Source organism: Nipponia nippon, unplaced genomic scaffold, assembly GCF_047370975.1.
Source record: "Nipponia nippon isolate SJK-2023a ecotype South Korea unplaced genomic scaffold, ASM4737097v1 scaffold_14, whole genome shotgun sequence".
In the NCBI taxonomy this organism is placed as follows: domain Eukaryota; kingdom Metazoa; phylum Chordata; class Aves; order Pelecaniformes; family Threskiornithidae; genus Nipponia; species Nipponia nippon.
The window spans coordinates 8,168,084-8,194,280 of NW_028262330.1; the positions used below are offsets into that span (position 1 = coordinate 8,168,084).

Below are 26,197 nucleotides of genomic sequence, written 5' to 3' on the forward strand. Positions count from 1 at the left end.
AAGCAGCTTGCCTCTGTGTAAGGGATAGCTGAGATAAATCTTGTTCCTAGAGTGAGGCTGGTATTGATGATGACACCAGTGTATGAACAGGAGCTCAACTAAAAATCCATTTTAATTTCAGGCTCCATTAGTGATACAGAGAGAAATCATTATTTGTTAAACAGAAAATAAGAACTGATACATTTTCAACTATTTGTGTTTCAAACCTCAAAATCGGTGTAATAGAACACAAACATGTTGATCTTTTTTCATTATTTCTTTAGCTGTTTGAAAAATGAACTGGGAAAAATGACTAGACTTCCTTTAAAATAAGAAAGTGTACTGTAGATAAACACTGCAACATGAGGTAGGGGAGGTCAGGAGTGTAGGTTTGTTTTGTTGTTCAAGCTGTGCATGTAGTTCTGTAATCATGGTTACGTTTGGAGCCTGGAATAATTACTAATTGTCAGAAAAGTTTAAGTGCTCAAAAACTGTTCTTAAGTTTTTGGTGTTCTCCAATCATTTATTCCTTGACTAATTGGAGTGGAATATTCTCTAATTGTTTAAGATTGCATTGCATATTTAAAGTCAGCAGTACGTGCAACCTCAGTGTAGATTTCTCTTCTGATGTTTGACTTTTCTGAGAAACATAACATATCTTTGGACTCAGCGTGGGTTTTTTAATTACTGCCATACTTGTTTAATTTGAAAAGTATAGCAATGGCTTTTCAAGCTATTGAGATAAAGTGAAAGCATTTTATCTGAAGTAACTGTTTTTCATTGTTTGGAACAGAAATAACAGAATCCAAAATATTTGACCCCAAACACTTTTGGCCTAGCAAAAATACTTAAAAGGGGAGCAGTCTTAATGACATAAGTACATTTCAGTAAAGCAAGTTACCATCAAGGTGCACCAGATGATGTAACTGATACCCAGTTTTCCATTACAGATCACCTTTTTTTTCCCTGAGAGATTTTTTTTCAAGGGGACGCCATCCTCTCTCTCTTCAAATTTGCTCACTTCTTGTTGACTTCCAGAACATCTGGTTTTTGTTTTATTCAAATTACACAGTTTTCCATGAGTTGCTGAATTCCTGGTACTGAACTCAAATCTGCAAGATACTGAACATTGTGCCTGTGATCCAGCAAATTGATTTGGCGTGTGCCTAACAGCAGGCTTCTGAAAAGTCCCATTCTTACATGGAATTCCTTGTATGCTGAGAGTTAGGAACATATGCAAGTAATTGCATACAGTCTTCGTTGAGCTTTGGGAGATGCATTTCAGTGGCTCCAAAGAAGTACCAAGGTTTAAACTACCGCTACCAGTGAAGTCATGGTGACGCAGGGCTGGTCAGCCAAGGAGTTATCCAGCCACTCGGTAGGTTTTATGACTTAAACTGATTTACCCTCTTCTGCAGAAACAAATACGCTACCACCTGAGCGTGCTAGCTTTAGCAATACCAAATTCTCCTTTAGTGTGCTGCAGTCATTTAAGGATGTCCTAAGGTGTATTTTGCTCAGGTTCCTTTGTAGCAGTTATCACAATCAATTATGGTAGCATTTACACTCTTCGGATGTATTAATTTTCCCTGATAGAGTTTCTATAGCACACTTAAGACCTTTCTTTGAAGACATAGGCATGGGAAACTGGAAACAGGAGGATGCTCTCACGTGTACTTTTTTAATCGCAAGCAGTTTTTGCATTTGTTTTAAAAGAAAATAAGGGCTGTCTTTTTTATGTAGTTCTATTGTCAAGAATATGGTGTATCCCCTTATGGGTATGTCAGGCAGTCTTACTGTCTTATGAATGTTTTTGTAGTTTGTTATGCTTGACTTACAGCTGTATATATTTGCATCTTGTAATATCTCTTAAATGTAAATGTTGTGGTGAAGGTAATGGGAAGCATGGACAAAAACAAACAAGGCAATTATGTTGCTTGCAGCCTTTGAAAACTGCATCAGGCCATGCCATGCTTGGCTGGAATGTCAGTAAGAGAGGAAGTAACACGTAATGGCACTTTCGGTATGGAAGTTGTGTATCGAAATCTATGTGGAACAAGAATAAATCCTTCTGTTGCCAATCCAATGACTGTTGCCATACAGTTGATGTTGCAACATCGTTGCCTTGTCCTTCTTTAGTTAAGTTTTTGTCAGTGTTCACAAAAGAAACTGCTTTTTTGAGTTGATCGAAACAGAGTGATTGTGCTATGGGGATATTTTTACCTTTAAGTTTTGGCAGTTCTTGTAAGTGCTGAGTGTGTGACTGTTTATAGCAGCTTATGGGTTTACAGCAGCTTAAGCCCGTGGCTTGTAGGTGACATGCTACCCTACTATTCACTAACATTAGAAATTAAACAGTTAAAACTGAGGCCAGTAATAAGAACAAAATACAGCATTCTAGTGTTAGTTGGTAAGTACGGCTGCACAAAAACCAGGCAGGCTCCCTGCTAGTGGTGTCAGACCTTGCTGCTCGGAGGTCTATCAACTGCCTGCTTAGTGCAGGTATCCATGAAGGTAATGTACTACAGCATTTCTGTGACACTCTACTGAAATCAGCTGCAGCAGTATGAACTCTTCACTGCGTCCCATCGCTAATTTTTTCTGACATGTTTTATGACACTAACGTCGGCGGTGCTAATACATGCTAGTAATATGTTTAATAGTAAGTACATAAAAAAGGGAGATGGTGAATGATCTAAGAATACAACTGAACTGTATTATTGTGCTGTTACTTCTTCTCTAATTAATAGATAAGCAAGTAGTACAGACAACACTGTCAGCAGAAGCTCAAGATTAAGCTTTGATCTGACTCTTCATATTCTTTGTGAATATCAGTCAACTGTAAAGTTACAGTGGGCGGTTATGAAAGTAGAGCATGACATTTCTTTCCTTTCCCCAACTATTAATCTGACCTTTTGAATCACTCTGCTTTAAAGCTGCAGAGTATTTAGAGAGTAAACTGTTTCCCCCCACCCCCGCCTTTCACTTTTCCATGAAACTGTGTTATGGAATAGAAACACAGAGTAAATGGAGGCAGAAGAGACCTCTGGAAGTTTGGTCTGGCCTCCTGCTCGAAGCAGGGCCAGCCTTGAACTTGGATCAGCTTTGAAGTTTTGTCGGTTTGTTCCAGGTCATGTCTGGTCGGAGTTGGAATATCCCCAAGGACAGAGATTTCTCAGCCTCTCTGGGCAACAGAGCATCACTGTTCTGGTGTTGGACCACCTTCATCGTGAAAAGATTTTTCCTAATATGTAGTTGGAATTTCCCTTGTTGCAATTTGTGCACACCTTAGGCTATCTTGCTTGCTTGGCTGCTAGACACTGGCCCAATCTAATCCTGCTACTGGTCATTCAATAAAACTAGGCCGATGGTGTGGGTTACTGGTGGTACCATGGGCTGAGCTGTAGAGGTTAGTTCTGGAAATGATGCAGTGCTTCTGTTTCATAACATGGTAAAAATTCACGTATTTCAACGCCCCGCGTTGCCCGTGTCCCTGGGTGGTATGCAAAAACACAGGGCCTAGTCTCGAGGAAATCCTTTGCCTGAGGAGGTGTCCAGGGTGCATGATTGGGATCTTTATTGCCTCTACAGACCCAGATACATAATCAAGCAAATAACCAATATTATTTCCTGGATGATGTGCCTGGGGAAAAAAAAAAACAGTCGAGAAATGTATGTTAGTCCTAATCGTGTTTCTTTTTCTACAGAAACAAATCTAAAAGTTCATTTGAATTCCTCATGTCCTTTCTGTTTTCTTGGTGTTTTCATGATGTGTTTTTCTTATAAAAGCTTTATTTTTATTTTATTACTCCTTTCTTTGTTGCGCTAAATGATGAAATTTTTCCTGTAGCTCTCTGTGACTTTCTAGTTGCAGAAATCAGGAATGGTCTTGTTGATTAAACAGAGTTGTAGTTTGTTTGCCTGTAAACTCTTCTGGCTTCTAGCTCGGTCTTGTGTGTCCTGTGAGCTGTGACTTTCCTCGTAGCCTAAATAGGGATATGACATGATATTCTGGGGTTCGTGTCCCACGTGTTCCCCCCACCGCCACCCCAGCCTGTGTTGCATTATTAGTCTCAAGGAAAATTCAGAGTTGGTGGGGGTTTTTTGATGCTGGCCTAGTGGCTGAATTTTACTGGGTTGTTGAGAAGAACATGATATCCTTTGGTCACTTGTTTCTAATAGGAATTAAGCAGTGAGGTCTAACTAGAAATGTATTTTTTGCGTGAAAGAAAGTATTTTCTAGGAGATAGTGTAAGCAAACTGTTAAAAATTGTCAGAACTTTTATAAAGCTGTCAAACTCCTGGTTTATCGTGAGAATTTCATTATCTGAAAATTTTAGGCAAAATATTTCATAAATCTCTGGTCTTTCTGTATTATATCCCTGAAGAAGTGTGTTGGTAGTGTTTCTTTTTACGTTAGCTATCACTGTTTTCTATGAAGTTGAACAAAAAATACTGTAACAGGTATATTGACCTAGGTAGGCTGGAGATTTAGGTTGCTGTTTCATTAAAAATACTGCTTAAGCTCTGTAAGCTGCTTTCATGGCTGCATCCATATTTCTCAGAACTGCTTTTACATGCAGCATTTCTCATAGTGTGTTATGAAAACATTCCCTCTTAGCTGTTTACACAGATGCTAAATTTCAGAGTGCAAAAGTCCTTGCATTCAACATCATAATTTCTCTCTTAGGATGCATGAGTTATAGAAAACAAAGGAGCTACATACTTGTAAGTTAGATGACTCGGCTCAATATTTGGGTTCAAAATACTTAGTAGGGGCACTCTTTGGTGGATCCATTAAAAATATAGGTTTATGATTCAAACTTTATTCAGCCATCTTTTTTTCTCTAAGAAATGGCAGAATTTGCAGATGCGATTTGAGCACAAAGTCAGGTTTTTTGCTTATGTTCGTTTCGTGGAAATGTATCAAGATTTCGATAAATTCACTTGTTCTCCTCTCTCTCCTGTCTTTTTCCAAATAGCTTCGTTGCTACCACTCATCTCTGACTCTCATATTGCACAATGTCAGTTGGGATTTTTGATGTCCTAAATAATCAATACAGACTGCATTTGCAAAATTATTTCTTTAATGAAATTAGATGCACGTTCCTTCCATCTCTTGAACACAAACTTGAAGCAATACATTGAAGCTGAAATTAGTAGAGATTATAAGTAATGAAACTGTTGTTCAGATTTTGCAGGTAGGAGGTACTTAAGACAATTTATGTTTTCTTTTGTCTTGATAGTTAAAAATCTATGATTAAAAGCTTTGGTGTTTGGGATTTTTTTGTTTTGTTTTGTTTTTTTAACTAAAGATACCACAGAATCTTTCCTTAAGGGAAAGAAATTCTTCTCTCCTGTCTTTCCCAGCTCTTTAAAGTTTACTTGGCGAGGAATGCATGTATGTTGCCCAAATTACCCTGAAGTATTAAGTAATTTAAGCTGACTTAAAATCAAGACAGCATGAAATGGCCATCCTTATTGTCTTACGTGGTATGAGATGCTTATAATGCTGGTATCTGCAGCTAAAGGACTACTGTTACTTTTAGTGCAGAGACATGGTCTTTCTCATTCGCAGCCTTTTTTCTTTTTTTTTTTTTTTTTAATTTAGGTGAGCACCAATTGTTTGCCTCCCTGCATTGGGCAGGAATATTCCCTCTTGCGTCCAGTAGGAGTTTGTGTATTACAGTTCAGGAAATTTTGGCTTATTAATCCACTTACATATTAAGTATTTATAATTATGTAATTATCAATCTTTAATTAAATATTAGTATTAATGAATTAATTTCATCATAAGTAAACTAGCGATAATGTATTACCTATTCTATGATCAATCTGCCAACACTTAAACTTGCTGCTAGTTGATCTCTCTTTTAGTACATTCAAACTAATTAATTGGTAGTGAAGAATTGGTTATCCCGTTGCTTAGCAGATGACTTTGCGCATGTATGCGTATCTTCTCTCCTTCTGGTTCCACCCTTTCCATTTTATTGCATATAATCAACTCTAGTTACAAAGTATTTTAAAAAAAAATGGTGCTGTGGCATCTACTGTTTTCTGCAATGATAACCTTTCAGTCCACCATCAGATGAGTATCTCGGAAAGCCGCCTCCTTTTGGTTTCATTTTTGAAAATATAAATCAGAGAAAAACAATATTCTTAAGAAGCAGAGTAGATACAGTAATGATCTGTGTGGAAGTATGACTACTGGAAATGTAGTTGAAGTTAGTATTGGAATTAGGCGCGTTAGAGGATAATATTCTTTGGCATTAAACATATCAGTAGAATTTTGGCACAGTAAGTTGTGTCCATGTTTGTCAGCATGTTTTCACTGCATATTGATTGTGACCAAACTGCATTGTATAAATCACAAAAAGGTTATTTATCATGGAGGACAAATACTTCTCAATATTAAAAATACAAAAACTCTGAAATAAAAGTACAAAAATTCTGAAACTATATTCTCTTGGTTCTTATACTGAGCTAAAAGTCTTGGCAGAACTATTTCTAGAAAATTCACTTTACTGATTTTCAGATATGGACATGCTTGCTGTTCACTTACAGCTCTCTTTAATGACAAACACTACTTGGAAATGGCTTAATTGGATTGTCTGCTTAATAGCATTAGGATTGTTGTGCTGGTTTAGCTGAGCTCTAATGGTCCTTTGCTGGTTAAGAGATCAGTAAAGCAGCAAAATGGAAAGAGAAACTTCAGATTTTAGGTAAGAGTCTTTGCTCCTCAGAATACAGCTACTCTTAAAAGAAAAAAAGAAAAAAACAATGGAGGGGGGCTGTTTGAAGAAAATACTTCAGATATTACCTGTATTTTTTGACAAAATGTAGTCTGAATGCTTTATTATTCCTTTCTAACTGGTTCAACAACTGTACATGTTTCAGTTTCTGGTCAGCCCTGTGGTTTGGCATAGAGAGTAGTGCCAGCACAGAAATTTTTTTTTTTTTTTTTTTTGGTTCCGTTTGCAGTCTTGGTCCTACAGCTATAATCATAGAATAGTTTGGGTTGGAAGGGACCTCTAAAGGTCACCCAGTCCAACCCCCCTGCAGCCAGCAGGGACATCTTCAACTGGATCAGGTTGCTCAGAGCCCCGTCCGACCTGGCCTTGAATGTTTCCAGGGATGGGGCATCCACCACCTCTTTGCGCAACACGTGCCAGTGTTTCACCACCCTCATTGTAAAAGGTTTCTTCCTTATATCTGGTCTAAATCTACCCTCTTTTAGTTTAAAACCATTATGCCTTGTCCTATCACAACAGGCCCTGCTAAAATGTCTGTCCCCATCTTTCTTATAAGCCCCCTTTAAGTACTGAAGGCTGCAATAAGGTCTCCCCGGAGCCTTCTCTTCTCCAGGCTGAACAGCCCCAGCTCTCTCAGCCTGTCCTCATGGCAGAGGTGCTCCAGCCCTCTGAGCATTTTTGTGGCCCTCCTCTGGACCCGCTCCAACAGGTCCCTGTCTTTCCTCTGCTGAGGACTCCAGAGCTGGATGCAGGGCTCCAGGGGGGTCACATAAAAAGGGATCTCTCGGATAGTTACAAACCCCTGGGAACGGAGCAAATTAACTTCTTGTTGCTCTTTGACACTTTTAACAAGTAATTTCTGGAAATACATATTTTGTGCAATTTGGTGTTCCAAGTGCTCTAAGTCCTCATATCTTGAGAGAAGAATCGAAAGAAATAAAGAAAGAGCTAAGTGTTATAGTGGAATGAAGGATTAAATGAAAGCAGCAGGCCATGGCGTATGGACTTTTTTTTTATTGAGCAAAAGACTCTAGGTTGAGTTTGTGTGGGTGGTGGTTTTGTTTAAGATTTGTTCCTGGCTTTCAAGAAATTGTTGCAAGTTATTCGAGATGTCTGGTTTCCTATTAGCTCTGTGTACAGAGAAGACTTCGTTGGTCATGCGCTTTAATATGATTAGAGAAGACTACATGGGATGATAAAATACTCTTTTGTTAGAAGTATATCATACATATTTAACAAAATTTCAAGAAGCAGATGGCTAATTAGGTAGTTTGGTAATGCTAAGCTGATCGTATGTTCTAGCTCTAAATAAAAACGTAACAAAACTTCATTTGAATATTTTAAACAGACTTACATAATGTTTTCTAGTTGGTATTAAGTAAAGCGACTACTGTTGGGATTGTCCATATTAATGTGAAAAGACAGAATTAGTATTCTGCTTCCTATTGAATCGGCTTAATCTGGTGTTGACTGTGATGCTGTTTCTAAATGGGGTATTGTGGTTATCATTTCAGTCTGTACAATTTTTCAAAACTACATCCAAAATGAAATTAGGTAAATACTAAACATACATAGAAAACTTAGGTATTTTTAATAGCATTTCTATCTGATGAAATTCTAAGGCATTACATCATTAGAATGACTTAATTTTGTATGGTGTCTTTCCAGCTGTATGTCAAGTTGTTTTCACAGTTAAATACAGGAAAAGAAAACAATACAAGAAAACTATGAATAGAAATACTTAGTTACAAAACCAATTAGGGAGGGCAAAAAGGAGATTACAGAAGTGTTTGAAATTCTGTTTTGAAAGTAAAGTGAATATGAGACGGTTCCCTATGGAAATTTAGGAAAGACAGTTATTTTCCAACAGGGAGGGCGTTGTGGGAAAGATGAAACTAGTGTCATATAAGAGATGTGTGTAAAAGGGAAGGAAAAAAAAAAATCCAGTCAGATGTATCAGGAAAAGGAGTTTTAAAAGTAATGAAGGGCAGCTTTGTAATTGGATCTGGGAATGGAGAAGACATTCAACTGCTCCTAAGCTTGCTCTTCTGAAGAATTTTGTTTCCACAAACTGATCATATTATATTGTACCATATATGACTGTTTGGATTAAATACTATTGTATTTGTCAAACAAGTGAAACTGAGAATACTTCCTACACAGTATCATGTAGCACATATGTAGTTCTTTATGGAGGCCAGAATTTGGAAACATTTTTCTCATCTATGTAGTGTGCAGAAATCAGCAAAATTTTCTCCCTCTCCCCTCCCTCCTTTTCCTGATCGTGCCTTTTCTTTTTAGTCTCAGACTTGCTAAGCTAAATGAAAGTGTTGATTTGCATTGTTTCCAGTCTGTGCAAAGGAAAAAATATAAAATACTTGGTGCTATCTCTGTGCTCTTTAGCTTGCTGCAGAATTTTTAAAGGCTTTTTACAAGATTAATTAAAATTTAAACTTCTAAAATTACCTCAGAGCAAAGCCAAGTTACTGTGTACTTGCAATCCAGTTACTTGTCTGCTTCTCTAAAGAAGATTTTCTTTTTCTAAGTTCCAGTCTCAAAAGAACTGAACACTGTTGGCAGACAAATTAGTGCTGTATTAACATTTTGTTTTTATTTAAAGTAATCTATCTAGGCAGGGTCAGGAGTGTTATTTGCAATAACCTTTCAGCCTTGCTTTTTGGTGCCAGATGACTAAACATGGCTGTTGCCATAACGTACAGTGTGGCATGGCTCTTCTGAATGATAAGAGAGGAGGAGGAGAAGATATTTGCCTATCTCTTTTAATTGATTTCCTCTATCCTTCTCCAACAAGCTGTCAAATTTGAATGTTTGCCCCAGTTTTCTTTGTCATATGTAGAGATAGTGGGTTGGTTGTTCAAAGCTGGCAGGAACGAGCAGATATTCTGCCAGTAAGGAGAATTCAGATGCAATAGATGTCTTAGAATATTGGGGGAAGCAGTGGGATTCATGCAGTGAATTGCATTTACAGGGCTGTCACCACCAAGGTACCTGAAGAACATGTTTTCCCATATGGAACTTTTCACAGTATTATTCCTTGTGAATTTTGAGACATTGGTTCTGTAGCTCTTTCTACTTCAGTGTTAGTTCTCTAATTCATTGACTTTGATTTTAGCTATCATCTAGGAATGATTGAAATAAATTCCCTTACCATTTGAAGAGACTCTTGTATCCTAATTTTATATGAACTCAGCGCTGGTATTTTTGCACAAAAGAACAGATTGGAGTTAGAGGAATAACGTGAGTCCATACAAAACATGCAAGATTAGCTCAGTACTCATTCCTATTTGCTCCTGCTACCTTGGAAACAAAGGACGGCACGATAACAAAAGCAATTCAGGAAGAAAGGTTAAACCTCACCAACATTTGAAATGTATTCTTGTGGGGAAACTCTTTCTTGTTATTTCAGAATGGCGTTTCAAGTTTTAGCATACATAAGTAAGAATTGTCTGTTTGAACCTCATCTTTGGTTGAAATCAAGACTGATAACTGAAAGATATAAAAATGTCTTTTTAATGTAACAATACTTTATAAATGTTAAATTTTTAAGAACAAAAGAAAAAATATCTTAGGTCTATCTACAGCTAAAAACAATTTTTAGTCTTAGCCATTCAAGGTTTTTTTGGAGGAATTTTTGGTCAAAAGTTTCCTAAAAACATGCCAGGAGTATTTCTTGTATGGATGGAGTTAAAGGTAGGGACCATAAGAAGTTAGTTTTGCGTGTACAGCAATGCTTTTAGCTAAGTTGCTACAATTTTTTTTACCCCTGCAGTGCTCTGTAGCTTGGCATGGTAGAGCAGCGAGTGCATCATCTCATGAAAGGTGCTGGAAATTGTCTTGATCCTTCTGGTCCTTCTTCTATGTCCTGAGGGCTCTTCTAACTGAAGGTGGGGGCAGCAACCCTGCCCATGAGCAACACCATTAACGTTCTTCTAAGTGTGGTTTTTTTATTATTATTTTATTTTTTTACTTACACTGCTTCCTATTTTGTTTTTGAGATACCTATTTTACAGTTGTCTCTGTGTCTTGATTTCCCTAATAACCCAGTTTAGCCAGGATGACAATATTAAAGGCAAATGTCAAAACATGTCAAAAATAGTATACTTGAGCTCACATTCAAAATGAGTTATCTGTAGAAGGGTAACAACATAATAGCTCAGAACAATGTAATTTTAAACATTTCTTTTCACAAGGAGCTGACTTACATAGGTGTAAGTTCTCAAATTCATTAATACTATGTTTTGCTGTTTAGTTAGATCGTTCGAAGGCTATGCCAAAAAAGAAAGAAAGAAGGTATTTATTTTTCGAATAAACACTTCTGGTGTAGTTGAAGGTCTCTTTATTCATGCTGAGGCAGCAGTGAGGTGAACAAATAGTGTTTGCTTCCCTTTTCAGTTCATCTTCAAGAAGGGCTTTTCTTATTTGGTTAGACTCTTTCAGTTCAGTCACCTAGCAACTTCTAAGGGCCTTTGATTCAAACATTAATCTCTAAATGCAAAACGAGTAAGAAAACAAGGGTCCTCAGAAAAGCTAAACTGAAAAACTATGAGTCTTGAGGTTAGCTGCTACTATTCAGTAACAAGCCATCAGAATGATACTTTAATTCTTAAACACACATTTCCAATAAGGACAACAATTTTAAAGATTTTTAAAGCCACTAGCAAGTTACCATGCTATTGAATGTAGTTTGGGAAACATGCAGGTGTTATAATATGTCTCTCCGTATGTCCACGTTTTTCCTGAATTAAGTTAATCTGATACCAAAATACAAGTTTAAACTTAAGTCCAAGCCAGAAAAAGTTTTCAGCAAGAATTTAAGTATTTGCACTGTCTTCTACATTTTCAGAAACACTTGCATTAGTTTGATTCCAATTTTAACAACTACATCTTCATACTCAAATAAGCTTTTCTGCAATGGTGAGAAAGAAATTTGCCTTTGTCTTGCCACACAACAGTGAAGTACTATAATTCAGCAGATAACAAAATGTATTAGAAGTTAGTATTAGCAGACCTCAACCTATATGTAGAAAAATATATGAAGAGGAAAGATAGGACACAGAATGTCGAAACTTAAAAAAAATCTAAGAACTGTTATGATAGGATTTATCTTGGAACTGTCACATGCTGCATTCCACCAGTATTAGTTCATTTTAAAAGTTAGACATGAGCGTCACTTGGACAGTATTGTCAATGATTATTTTAAAAAACACAGTAAATGTGTCTGTCCTGTCCATTTGTCCATATTTCGGAACACTTGAATGTTACTTCTCTAAAGTATAGTAATATGCATAATAGAAAAGGGCATTTGTTATTTTCTTAGTATAAATTTGAAACTTCAAATTGCTAAAGGAAATGAGACAAAATTTTATTTAACTCCTCCAGTTTGCATCAAGGCATTTCTCATATAAGGGGCTTCCCGTGCAAAAAGCTTTTATTTGTCTTTCATGGTTGTACCTGTCACAAGAACTTGGCATATTGTACTGAATTAATAATGAAAATGGCATACCGCTGCAATCTGTCTGCTCAACTCAGCAGAAATGTCCATTGCTTCAAGTCCCTTGCTTCAAATGCTTCTTTGTTGATTTAAAATTAAACCCACATGCATAGTCTTCTGCACTGGAATAAATGTTAAACTACATGGTTTCCCCCCCCCCCACTGCCAGTGCTACAAAACATCACAATTCAGAGAGATGACAGTGGTTTCATCCCCTTACCCAACAAAATTCACTTATATTTTAGAAGTACCTTATTAACTTCCTCTGTAAAGTGATGACTTTGTGGCCAGAAGCAAGAAAATGCTTAAAACGTCCCTCCGTAAAACTTTGAATGATTGTCTGTTCCCTACAAATCACTGAAGTGTTTTATGTATGAGTGAAAGGGGAGAAATCTCAGGAGTCATTTCAACCTGTTCTCCCCAATACTGAACGACATCACACCATAAAAACCCTTTAGTTATTTTGATCTCTTCATAGGTCCTTTTTTTTCTTACTGAACTATTGAAACATTCCAACATTTCATATTTGTGATGCAACTTCTTTAGAATGATGTTTAGAACAAGTTTATTACTGGAAAAAATACTGTAGCATGCTTATGATAATAAGAAATGTTCATTTAGAAATCTATAGTGGAAAATGGAGACGAGTTAAAAAGGGGGCAAAATTAGCCATTCATATAAGCATCTTAGAAAAAAAAATCATTTTGTTTTGCATGCATTTCTTCACGATGCTTACCATTATAATTGTTCTGTTAAAATGCTTTAAAATAAGTATTTTAGGGTATAATTTTGTTAGACCTAAACCAAGAATCCCTTGAAAACTTCTTTACTATGTAGAACCTAGAATCTGGCTGTAACATTTGCTGCTTACAAACTTCCTGCCATCTGACATTTAACTGAAGTGGGTGAAAATCCTGCATCCAGATAGATCCGTAGCAGGATACAGCTGTCAGCAGAAGCCTTTCTTGAATTGTATTGTGTGACAAGATTTAGACTGGCACATTAAGACGATACGCATCAGCTCCTTCAGAAACCACAAGGAAGTCGTCTTGTGTTTCGGTTACAGACTTTTAGTTGTTTATATTTTCCCTGGATCATTCGTAAGACTGAATTATTACAGCAGAAAATTAAGTTCAGAGTTTATCCTAACAGTTTCAGGATTCAGTTTAGGAAGCCAGATGCTGTTCAGCAGATAAGCAAATTAGCCAAACAATATAGATGTAATCTTAGATATAGAACTTCCTCTGGTACAATCCTTTTATAAATACACTGATTTGAAAGGAGCTGTGATCAGCCACGCCAAGAAAGGATTTGCTGCCTTAGTATTGAATACATTTTTGAGAACATGGTAAGGGAAAAAATACAAACGTGAAGAGCCAAAGGATTGTAGTCATCATATTTTTCCAGGAAATTGCTTAAACTAGTGTGAAAGAGTATTATTCATTATGGGACTCGGGTGAAGGAAAACATACGACTATATATTCTGCAGTAAAATTCTTTTTCAAGCTGTCAAAGGCCATGAATGAAACATTCATACTTTCAATGAACATGTTGTCCCTGAAGACAATCATGCTTTGAGTAGAATAAAAATAGTAGTTGAAAGAATGGAAGAGAGTATTAAGTAAAGGAAGAAAAATTTCATTTTACAAAGCATGGTTTATTTCACATTTTTATTATAACACAGCTTTGGGATATTGTTTTGTTGCATTTTCTGTGTGCGTGTATGTGCTAGAATGGGCTCATAAAGTCCTAAAAGGCCATCGCTGGATCAAAGGTCTGAAGAATATTTTGGCAGCAAAGTCCCTGCTCCCACAGAGAAAGCACAAAGGGAGAATAATTACTGCTGTGAACTTCTGCACCTTAAATTCTAAGAGGTGAGCTATCTATCCATCCCAGATGGCACAGGGTGCTTCTTCCCTGTTTTGCCCAGATATTGCAATGGTAAAGTCCTGAGGCTATATTTTAGTTTGGAAACCTGGGAGACTTCTTAAAAGCAGTTTCCAATTACTGTTTCTGTTGGGCATTACACAGAGAAGGGATTGGAATAAAAGAGGTTAACATTACAAACTGATGATCTCTTTTGTATAAAAACCTATTATTCAAACTAGAAACTCCACGGAGAGAAAAGTACCCTGTAAGTGACCCACGATATACAGTGTATGCTATACCTCTTTATTACATTCTTGATACAAACAATACATTAATAGTTTAAATGATTAAAACAAAATTTCATTAGCAGGAAGTAATCAGTGAAATGCATCCTTGCTTAAATCTGCTAAATGTACTAATACCTTTTGGCTTTTAGTGCTCACTGACGCAGCAGTGTAAATTTGATGCAGCATGCAGTCCAAAAGCCTCTTAGGCTCTCTTAATCTTAAAATCATGAAATGATGCATCTACTCAATGTGTTGCTTCGTTTGAGGGACTGGTTCCTTGCTACAAATGAAGACCTATCACGTGAACACAGATTTTCACCTTGAGATTCAAATTCTTTACCAGTTAATCTAAAAATTGCACTGCCAATCTGTGTAGTGGCTGGCTACATCTAGGCATTTCACGAGCCATACAGAGAGAAAATACATTAATTTACCACTTGAAAAATGATAATAGAAGTTGTGCCACAACCTCTGACTCAATTTTATTTTCATCTTGTCATTTCTGTGCTGAGCATGCTGTGAGAGTACAGCCTGGTTTGTAGACTTGTAAACTTACAGGCGATTTGTAAAGTTGGACACATCTGAAAATTATTAAACTTTTCCATAAAATGAAAATGTTAAATGCTGATAAGAAGTTCAATTTACATGGATGTTTTTATCCTATTCATTCTAACTTAGCATATTGTAAAAGGTAGTAAGATTCATAGGTAGCAGCCACTATCTTGTCTAGTAGCCAAGAGCAAAACCAATCTGAAGTCCTGAAAACAAACATTTAAATGGACAGAGGCTTCCTGTGGATCATATTAAGCCTGTGATAAGTGCTCCACATAACTCAGTCTCAGAGAACAAGGAGTATAACTGCTTTTCATTAAATTCAGTTATTTCAGTTGGAAAACTTAATGACAAAGGTTGCAGCCAGGAAAAGTTAGAGTATGTTTTCCCCATCAGATACAAAATAGGCAATTAAGACATCTTCTAGGTCAGTGAATGAGTCTAGACACACTAATAGCCACTAGGGAATTTGCATCTATTCTTCCAGCTTGCATAATATGTCCAGAAATTGGTCCAAAAAGGGAAGGAATGAACTGAAAATGATGAAAGTCAATGTGCTCTATTTATAGGGGACTTTGGTTTGACTGTCCTTACACACATGCTGCTTGGTCCTAAATGAGCTTTCTGCTGGGTTTTCTGTATATGGAGTGAGACATAAAAGTTGACATGATCAAATGCCTAAGCACTCACTATGTAGAAGGAGGGCAGCACTTAGACACCAGAATAGAGATAAAACAGTTTTTAACCTGAAATCCCTAGGAAAGAAATCTTCAGTAAATGTCCTACTAATGGAAACCAGAAGGCACGAGGCAATGCATTAGCTCTCGTTCGGTCACGCTAGCGCAGGGAATTCTCACTATTTGATGCAGTGTGCTCAGACAGACGGGCCAGATGCACCAGCTTCAGCCAAGCAGCAGTAGCTGGCTCTGAGCACAATGCATACACAGATTATCCTACTAATTTAAACCTTATTTTACTTTAGCCAACGTATAGGGTGAGATTAATCCAGTCACGTGTAAATGGCGACATTGTAAATTTTAAACTGAGAGATGTCTTGAATCCCTTTATAGCCTATGGACAGAAATGGACTCTCCTCAGATGTGATTAATCTCATCCTAAAGCATTTTTTTTAAGAGTAGTACCCATCTTTTCTAATGGGGGACCTTTCCACATGATGCAGGCTATTTATATCAGGATGTGATAAAGCACTTCTTTTAAAAGAAGAAGTGCCTGCTTCACTCTGATTATAAAGCAATGAACTCAAACAGATATGATCTCTGTAAATGTCTAAACGTGTAGATGAGATAAATCCCACTGGTGTTCATTTATAAATCTGTAATAATGAGGAAACTCAAGACAATCCCTCCCTTCCTCTGTAACTTAATGAATCATAATGCTTCAGTCAGGAAGAAGGATAACATTTTTATTTACAAAGAAATGTCAACTGTAAACCAGGAGAGAAACCAAGTCATGTGTTACTCAGCAAAAGTAAAGACCTGGATTTATGTTTTAACAACAGTGTCCATTAGCTTAACAGGTAGGAGAGCTCTGCTGACTTCGTATTTGGAGGAAGCCAGGAGGGCATTAACACGAATGTAAGTACTATGCAAAGGAAGCTGTCACGTGGACATAAATGCTTTTTCCTCTTAAAGCAAAACAGACTTTATTGTAAATTCCTCACTAACAGAATGTTAAACGTACAGCATTACTGGAAGTAGAATTTTAATGGACAAAGTATGCCTGAGAGGGGAGTTATTCACTGAAAAGGCTTGAAAGCCATTTGAGTATGCTGAGGCTTTAGTAATTCTTGTATCAAATCAAATGACTGCCATGAAGTAGGAGTAATTTTCCACATTAAAAAGATGGTATGGGGTTTCATTTTTTTTCTTCTCTTACCATAGGCCGTTTTTAAAGCCATTTAACAAAGCCTCACGTGTAAGATCCTGAAATGAAGAAGCCAACATAAGGCATAGGAGGCCAATTTGTATTGTATAAAAGCTCCTGAGAACAAGCTAAAATATGCATCGCTGTAAATCAGAACAGCATGTGCCAGCTATTATCAAAACACCACAAGTATAATGGAAGTTCATCAGGTTTTAGTTGCATCTTACTCCAAAACATTGAGCTAGTTAATCCAAAAAATAGACTGTTGCAAAGTTAAACTCTGACTTACGTTATTTTTTTATTTCTGTGTGGCTTACATTGAATGACTAATTTACAAATGCTATGAAGTGTAAAGAGGGAGTATTTTGATCCACATGGGTCTGGCCCTTTTCGTGAGAAGCATTGTTTTCTTTTAGTAACCATTCTAGTGAATTCCCAGTACCTTATTTGTCACTAATCAATAGATAGTAGCCTCCTTTTTTTGCCTCTGTATAAGGTTTGGTGGTTCACTGTCTCTTTCGAAGGGAGCAAACCCACAGCAAGCAATGTCTTATTTCAGAAGACCGTTAGTCTAATCCATATTCTTCAATATTCCTTATGTTCAACGTGTTTGTATTTATCAAATCTGTTACTAGCATCACCAAATGAATTTCATGATGCAGCTGTGTTTAACAGTATATCTGAAAGATGGAAATCCATCTTTCCTGTTAGGATTTTGGGAATAGCAATGTTTTGATGCAGCATTTTAGTATAGAGGGCAACACTGTACTGAGTCCATGAAGTGATGTTTTTTCAGTTAGCAGCCATGTTCTCATCTGCATTGCAACAAGCGGCTGAGTATGTCCCACGGTCTGTGGAAAGGCTTTCCTTACGGCACTAAGCATTATGAATGGGTGTTGAGATGAATGTTTGTTTTCTGCAACCTGTGTATGAACTTGAAGTTGTTATAAACATCTTGCCGGTAAAATAGCCTATTTTTTTGTCTTATTCCTGACAGCAAAAGTGGAATTATGGAAGAACTAAAGGAGTGCTGAATAACAGATTCAGGCAGAATTTCTTAGGAACGTAATATGCTCTTATTAGGTTAAAGTATTAAAAAAAAAAAAAACAAAAAAAAACCACCCCAAACAAACACTTGGAGATTTGCATATTCCTTTAATGGGTTATTTTGAGCTTCCATTGAAGCAGATACACTTTTAGCAGATTGACTTAAATGCCAGTTGGGTAATAGAGCAAGAAGAAAAGCCATAATCTTTTTCTTTAGAGCAGGGAGTCATTTAAAACTGCAATATGACTAATTACCACAATTGAACTTGTGAAACCCCTTGCATCTGTTAATAGACTTACTGTGTTAATGCCTCTGTGAATGGATGTAAAATCCAAACTAAAAAAAAACCCTTTGTGTACTTTTAAGACATAAGTATGATCTTTTGTCTTCCCTCACAAACAAATAAAAATGCATGAAATACCAGTTTACACCCTGTAGCAGTAGTTTGAAAGAAAAGTTTACCATTTTTTGTGGCTTTTCTACAAAAGCTTAGAGCAACTGAAATAGTATCCGTGGTGGGTTGACCCTGGCTGGACGCCAAGTGCCCACCAAAGCCGCTCTGTCACTGACCTCCTCAGCTGGGCAGGGGAGAGGAGATGTAACGAAAGGCTCGTGGGTCGAGGTAAGGACAGGGAGAGATCATTCACCAATTACCCTCACAGGCAAAATTACTCTACTTGGGGAAATTAATTTATTACTAATCAAATCAGAGTAAGGTAATGAGAATATAAAAACTAAATCTTAAAACACCTTCCCCCCACCCTCCCTTCTTCCCAGGCTCAGCTTCACTCCCGATTTTCTCTACCTCCTCCCCACAGCGGCGCAGGGGGACGGGGAATGGGGGTTGCGGTCAGTTCATCACACGCTGTCCCTGCCGCTCCTTCCTCCCCAGGGGAGGGCTCCTCACCCTCTGCCCCTGCTCCAGCGTGGGTCCCCCGCGGGGTCACAAGCCCTGCCAGCAAACCTGCTCCAGCCTGGGCTCCTCTCTCCACGGGGCCACAGGTCCTGCCAGGAGCCTGCTCCAGCGCAGGCTTCCCACGGGGTCACAGCCTCCTTCGGGCATCCCCCTGCTCCGGCGTGGGGTCCTCCAGGGGCTGCAGGTGGAGATCTGCTCCACCGTGGACCTCCATGGGCTGCAGGGGGACAGCCTGCCTCACCATGGTCTTCATCACAGGCTGCAGGGGAATCTCTGCTGCGGCGCCTGGAGCACCTCCTGCCCCTCCTTCTGCCCTGACCTTGGTGTCTGCAGGGTTGCTCCTCTCACATATTCTCGCTCCTCTCTCTGGCGGCACTTGTGCAGTCTTTTTTGGGGTTTTTTTTGTCGCCCTCCCCCCCCCTTAACTATGTTATCCCAGAGGTGCTACCACCATCGTGGATGGGCTCGGCCTTGGCCAGTGGCGGGTCCCTCTTGGAGGCGGCTGGCACTGGCTCTGTCGGACACAGGGGAAGCTTCTGGCAGCTTCTCACAGAAGCCACCCCCGTAGCCTGCCCCACTACCAAAACCTTGCCACGCAAACCCAATACATATCTTTTTAAAAAAGATCTGTTTTACAGAGATATGAAAGTTCTGTGATAAGAATGAGATTCCATTATGCAACAGGGAAATTAACCATGAATTCCTGATTAGAGTAATACCTGATATTACTATTATTAGTAGTAGTAGTGTTAGCTGTTGCTTAGCAGAAGTATGTCCAAATGTCAAAAACTCTCCTTATTCTGCAGTTGTGCTGTAAGACAGTGCAGAGAAGAAAACAAATATAAAGGCATTGAAATAAAGAAACTGGGGTTCTATCCTCAGCAGCTTTAATGCACATTGTCAGCACCGCACATTTTTAAAATAATAGAACACATTTTTTGTGTTCCTTTTTTTGTTACTTATCTTCAATTTGTTCCAAATTCTGAGTCACTTTCATAAATCTGTTTATAACGAGTTTTATCCAGTCAGTGAGTTTCAGAACATATACATCCATCGGTATTTCAGTTGTAGAAATTCTCACCAATCACATCTAATGTAACTCAGGCAGCCTCTGTGGGTTTTTTGTAGAATTTAACAATTAATATTTCAAAGCAAAATCTTTGGCTTTAGAGGTATATAATGTTAAAATAAAGGAGTAGCGGATGGCTGAGGAAATGGGACAAAACCTGAAACTGTAATTTTCCTGTCTGATCTCTGTTGTGAAGATGCTGAGCCTTTCTTGATGAAGACTATGGTGCTGTTCCACAACCCACGTAAACTGCTCCAAGCTGGAAGCAGTCTGGTCCTGCCCTGGAGCTGCGTTTCATGCAGTTGCCCGGCTGGTTGTCTGCCCACCCAGCCTTTCTGGTGCGGTCAGTTGGGGGTGTTGCTACATCAGTAAGCACCGGTACTGTGCCAAGGAGGGAATCCTCCTCAGGTAGGAGTGCCACAAAAAGAAGGGTCTGGTCCAGGGCAGGAATAAGCAGCTGTGGAGTGGGGCAGGTACCAAAACCATTTCTTTAAGCAGTGATGCTGGTTTATGCCTGTGTGAAGTAGGTAGGCAACTACAGGCTAATGTTCCTTTCTTGAGTAGCAAATTTGACAGGCTGAGGTTGCTTAGCTTGTTTTCTGCCCCTCGAGCACAGACAGCCTGTGTCATGGCAGAATTCTCACTGCACTGAAACTGTAGACTTCAGCTGTTGTAGGTTTGCTTCCCAATTTGGAGGGATGTTTTTACCCGGACTAGTGAAGAAATTAATTTCCCTAAGAAACTTTCTATGGAAAGACTCTAGCTGGAGTGTTTTGCGACCTCTTTACATTCTCTCTCCCTCTCCTGGCCATTTGCCTAAGACACAGGTTTGTCCCATTTTAACATTCTGCGCTGAATTTATGAATGACAGATTTGCAAATTAATCACGACAGCTTTAAAGCAAAGTTCCTGCCACACTGAAAACTCATGTTGCATCCAGGTATTAATGGAAGTTTGATTTCTTATATAGTAGTTTGTTGATTTATGATACTATTCTGTATGTGGGATGCACTTTTTTAAACTTTGGAGCCTGAAATTAGTTCTACATTTATTATACCACTTCAACATAATTCATGTGGAATTCATCTGTTTGCATGCCAGTTGGAATCTACTGGAATTTGTTATTTTCCATCCATTTCTGTAACAGTTCCACATTGTTTACAGAGAGAACATGCAGTTTTATATAAATCACTTGCTTTCATACAGTTTTACTGCATTATTTTACTCAATTTGTGAAGGATTTAAGCACCCTGCAGTGTGCAGCATTAAAAGGCATAAAATGATTGAAAATAAAAACTATTTTTGGCTGAAATAATGGAATAGTCAGAATCAGAAATATTAAACAGCATTTAAGAAGTGTGGGTGAGATGTAATGAATGAGCTGCATTATATAAGAGGGTATTATTCAGGCTATTGATTATAAGGACTTAAATCCAAATCTTGCAAGGGAAAAAAGTGGCTTTTTTAATCTTGCTCCAAACTAGCTATGGAATAATCTTTGTTACTAAATTGAGGCCTAAGGAGAAACATTGCCAAGTGCAGACATCGATCCATTAGAATGTAGACATTCGACGGGCGACATTGAATGTCTGAATTATGTGACTCGGGAAGGAAAAGAAGCATAAACATAGATTGTAGCACTGGGGAAACTAGTTAAGTGAGGTGACTTGCCTCAGACCTTCGAGATCGTGTACTCTGTTCAATAAACCTTGAGCTTTTGCCGTCTGTTCTCAGTATTCACCGTTTCTCATCATCATTGTATGGACTTCATAGCACAACAAAGAAACCTTGTCCCATTGAAGTGCTTTAATTACCCTATCTCTGTCTTTTCTCTGTGTCGGCTCATGGAAACTCCTCAACAGTACTGTCTGCGTATGTTCCTTTGCCATGATTGTGTGTACTTTCTTGCATTCGTGGTTGCGCACTTGCACGCGTGGATGCATGCAGTTTCATTTTCACACTGGTGTGGTTTGGAAACGTGGGACCTGATTGCACCCAACTGCTGTGCTATACTGCCCGGGAGGAGGCAGATCCGTGTCTCGTGCAGTATGTATCCAGTGACTGACTGCTCCCAGATGTCATTCTGGGGCTGGATGCTAGGCTGTGTCTGGTTTTTGGTGGTTGGGGTTTTTTTCTCTCCCCCCCCCCCCCGCCCCCCGACTCACTGGAGTGCTAGAAGAGTGCTACAGTTAAGCAGAGAGTCTAATGACATTTACATTTCTGACCTGTACTTTCTTCTTCCTGGAGAAAAATAAAATAGGTCTATTTTAACTTATCCAGATACCTAGCAGGGTGATTTATATTATGCTTCTAGCAATAGCTTATCTTTTAGAAAAAATAGATCCACTAGTACTTCTGTTGGTTTGGGGATAATACAGCATCCCAGGTATCCGTATGTGCATTGTGGAGACCTTGGAAAAGACAAATTGCTAATGATGTTAAGTGCATATTATAAGAAGGCTGAATTGCTTTGTTGCACTGTATATCAGAAGCAGGACAGTTAAGTTAGTGAGGGAAAATACTTATTATTATACATCAGAAAAACTTTAAAGTTCAAAAGAAAGTGGTTTCAGTGGTTTCTTTTCAAGAAATACTCATGAAGGGTTTCATTTTTTTTTTTAACACACACAAAAAATAGGGAGAGGTCTTATTTTACCTGTTAGTAATCTGTGCTTTTAAAAACTGTGAACTGAAAGCTCAAATTTTGGTTGTTATTTTCCTTACCAAGTTAAAGATTTGGTGTGCAATTACAGAATACTTTAATTTTTTCAGTTGCCTTTATGATCTCTTCTAAAGTGCTAATATGTCATACAGTAAAACCTTGAATAAAAATTGTCTGAAAAGACAGTAATGACAGAAATTAATTTGATTCACTTTTGGACTGTAGACCCTTTATGCATGTTCCATGGTGAGTAGGAATGAGTTGCAATCTCTTCTTTTTGTTTTTCTGGGGGGGGGGGGGCTGAGTCGTGGCTTACTGAATTCCAGTCCCTTATTGCTGTTTGAAAATTTATAAGCAGTAATGTTATAAGCAACATTCTCAGATGAATGTCAGCTAACATACCACTGACGTTCATGCCTCATTTTTTACTTATGCTAATATATTGCTTTTAGTAAATATGTGGGATAGGAAATAGTGTTTACCTTTCCATATCATGAGAATACTACTCATTCTATCTGCCATAAACTAAGAAATGCTGTTTAAATTGCTGCTTCAGGGAGCCAGGAAAAACTGCACAAATATGTCATGACCATACAGTGGAACATGCTTGTATACTATTTTCATAGTCAGGGTTCTATATGACTTAATAACAAGAATAGCCGTTATTCTTTCTAAGAACTCAAACGTAGGCTAAATTTTGGGGAGCATTTTGAGATAAAGATCAAATTCTAGAAATGTTGTCTATACTTGAAAAATGTTTTGAAATCTTTCTCAACCATCTAGACAAACTGAAGAAATCTTCTCAGTTCTTTGACTTCATCATGCAAGATGGATTGAGTTTTAACATTCATATAGGTTGTTATCACACAGTTGCTTTATCTAGTATAAATCTAGCATAAATCTAGGCTGCTATGGTGGTCTTGTAGTTCTATTTTTGTGCTACGTGAACTTTCATGTTCTGTGTATTGAGCTAGCTCGGGGAACTGGTCCAGCTAAAACCTAACCTTGCCAAAAAAAATTGACTGCATAAATGTTAAGACATAGAAGCAAGCAGACAGGGCCACTGGTTTGGAGAGCAATGTGCCATATGTCAAATTAAAGTGGTCACTTAAGAAATCATCACTATGTCAGCTCTGCGTGCTGATGTAGCGCTTTCCTGAGAGTGCAAACGTTTGAGCTGGCAAAGCACTGGGAACCAAGATGTGTAAACTAAGAAGGGCTTTACATGAAAGCCTAGTGCTGAATTAGTAGACTAATGGGTACAATTAGTTCAGTTTTCCTGAATTCATGCTCAAAATGTGCCTTTAACTTTAAAAGTTACAGTGACTATATGGTGACAGATTCCGCTGCCTGTTGCCATACTGGTTTTCTTGCTGCAAATCTCCCATCTCAACCACTGCTTTGTTGTGAATTTTTTTTCTTTAAATGTTTTACTGCAAATGTAAACAATGCATTCATAATTAAATGACATGTTTCCATGGTTTCTTATTTTGTTGTGTATGTTCTACCTACCTCTGAACCCACAGGTATTTCCTATAAATACCACTTTTGCTATTTGGAATGAATTACTGTAGCTTATATCATCCATCCAACCATGTAATTTTGGTAACTAGCAAACTTAAGAAATTAATCTGCTTGTTATAAGTAAATAATACACCCTTCAAACACACTGGGGGGGAAAAATCTTCCACCTATTGGCTGAGGGTGAATTTTCTTAATTCTGGAATTGATTTCTCTATGTGTTTGTCTTATGTGTTGTCTTACATTGGCAATAAATTTCTAACTGTACTTGGTCTAATGCGGGGCTTTATTTTTTTGTGCATGTTGTTTTTCTTCCTGAGAACTTGCAGTTACTTTGGGATGAAACTATGTTTTCAGCGATTGATTAGAGTAGGAAAGTGATATTGATGTTTCTAGCAGATGACCCTTTAATGAGATGCATGTAACTGGATAAGACTTGCAACAAATCTTGGGTATCTGTTGGTTAACATAAAAATAATGAGGAGAAACAGCAAAAGGAAAAATCTTAAATTAGTGAAGCATCTTCAGTTTCTTGATATAATACTACTACTGAAACCGAATGGGTGGGAAAGATTAAAAACCCCAGTCTGAACCCCTTGAGAAAAGTGTCTAAAGTGATTATCAGTTGGTTTTATTAGTATCCCTCATGTCCAAGAGGAGCTGAACTTTCTCTTTTTTCCTCTGTATCCTTTGAAAATTTGAGACATATCTTTTGAACCTTTTTATTTTAAAGTGCTTTTTGCTATTCAAGCCACACATTTGATAGGTTGAGAGAGGCAGGGAATAATTATTGCCGTAAAAAAACCAACCCCTGTGTTTTCTTGGAATGGAACTTCTGGAGGCCTCAGGGCAGGAATGGCAAGCAGCTGCTGGCTCTTTGATCGTGAAGTTGTAGTCATCCCAAAACCTGGAGAGAAGAGGAGGTGAGAGGCTCATTACCACAGACCAACATGAGTGCTGTTGTGCGACACTTTCTTCTGACATACATCCCGTCCCCTGCTTTTACCCTTTGCATCTTGTAATGGGTCACTGTGAAGGTATATATGAAGTAATCTGGTAATCATCTGTCAACCAGAAGTCTTTCAGCTCTAATAACCGTACGCTGTAGAATTCTGTATTAAGCAAGTTCTCAGCGCAGTGCGGAACTCGGCACTGGAGGCCGTGCTACTGTAGCTTCCTGCCCACTGCTGCCCATCCCGGCTTGCTGTAGTCGGTGCCAGTTGGTGGTGTTCACGTACCTTTAATATCGTCCCTTTTGTTAGTTGATTGGACCGTTATTTTCATAGAAGTTATAAATTAACAGGACTGTATTGTTTATGTATTAATACCTTTTTTGTGTTCAGGAAAAGAAAGCTATCAAATTAGAGCTAACGTAGAATAAACTACCAGATCTGAATCTTAATAGTAATTACAATCCAGCACCAAATGGGAATATCTATGTATCTTCTCACTAAAGATACCGTGTATTGCACTGCAAGTACAGTAATGCAATGCATACTGACAATTTCATTATATCCAAAGGATTTGGTTTGGCGTCAGCAAGAGACTAAATAATGCCTGTCCAGGGTTTTTTGTGCCTTTGGGGTACAAAATTAATATCTTTCATTTTTAATGCAGTTATTTTAGCACAGAGTACACCGTAGAACAGGCTACAGAATTGATTAATCATGCAAACAAAAATGAGCTAATTGTTGCAGTTTAAAGTGCATTTAGATAGCAAGTTTAACTCTTACAGAGATAATCGTCATTAAACAATGCAAGCTGAGTTTTTTGTGACAAGATTTTAAGAAGTTTTATAATTATCTTTTGATTTAGACCTTCCCCATGCTAAAAGAAATTAGAAAGAGCAAATGAAATTGGACTGAAGAGAAGGAAGTATGTCTGGGCTGGCGTTTCTGTGAATCAGTATCATGATTTTCTTCATACTTAAATTTATATAATTCTAGATCAGGCATAAACATTAAATCACACATAAATGCTGCTGTAACATGTGCTTTGTGGGATTAGATCTTTCATCCTTTAAAATGAAGTGCTCTCCTTTCTTTTCAAAATAAATGAAGTAAATGTGCAAGGCAGAAGTATTTTGCTTTAATACCTCTGAAGCCCCATTGCGCTATTCTGGAGTCATGATTATGCGAAAGTTAAC

The 26,197-nt window shown here is 38.0% G+C and overlaps 1 protein-coding gene across 1 annotated transcript in view; it reads left to right on the forward strand.

Moving 5' to 3' along the window:
• Positions 1 to 26,197, forward strand: part of PRKCA (protein kinase C alpha) — a 161,866-nt gene that overhangs the window by 27,745 nt on the left and 107,924 nt on the right. The gene's annotated exons all lie outside the window — the stretch shown is intronic.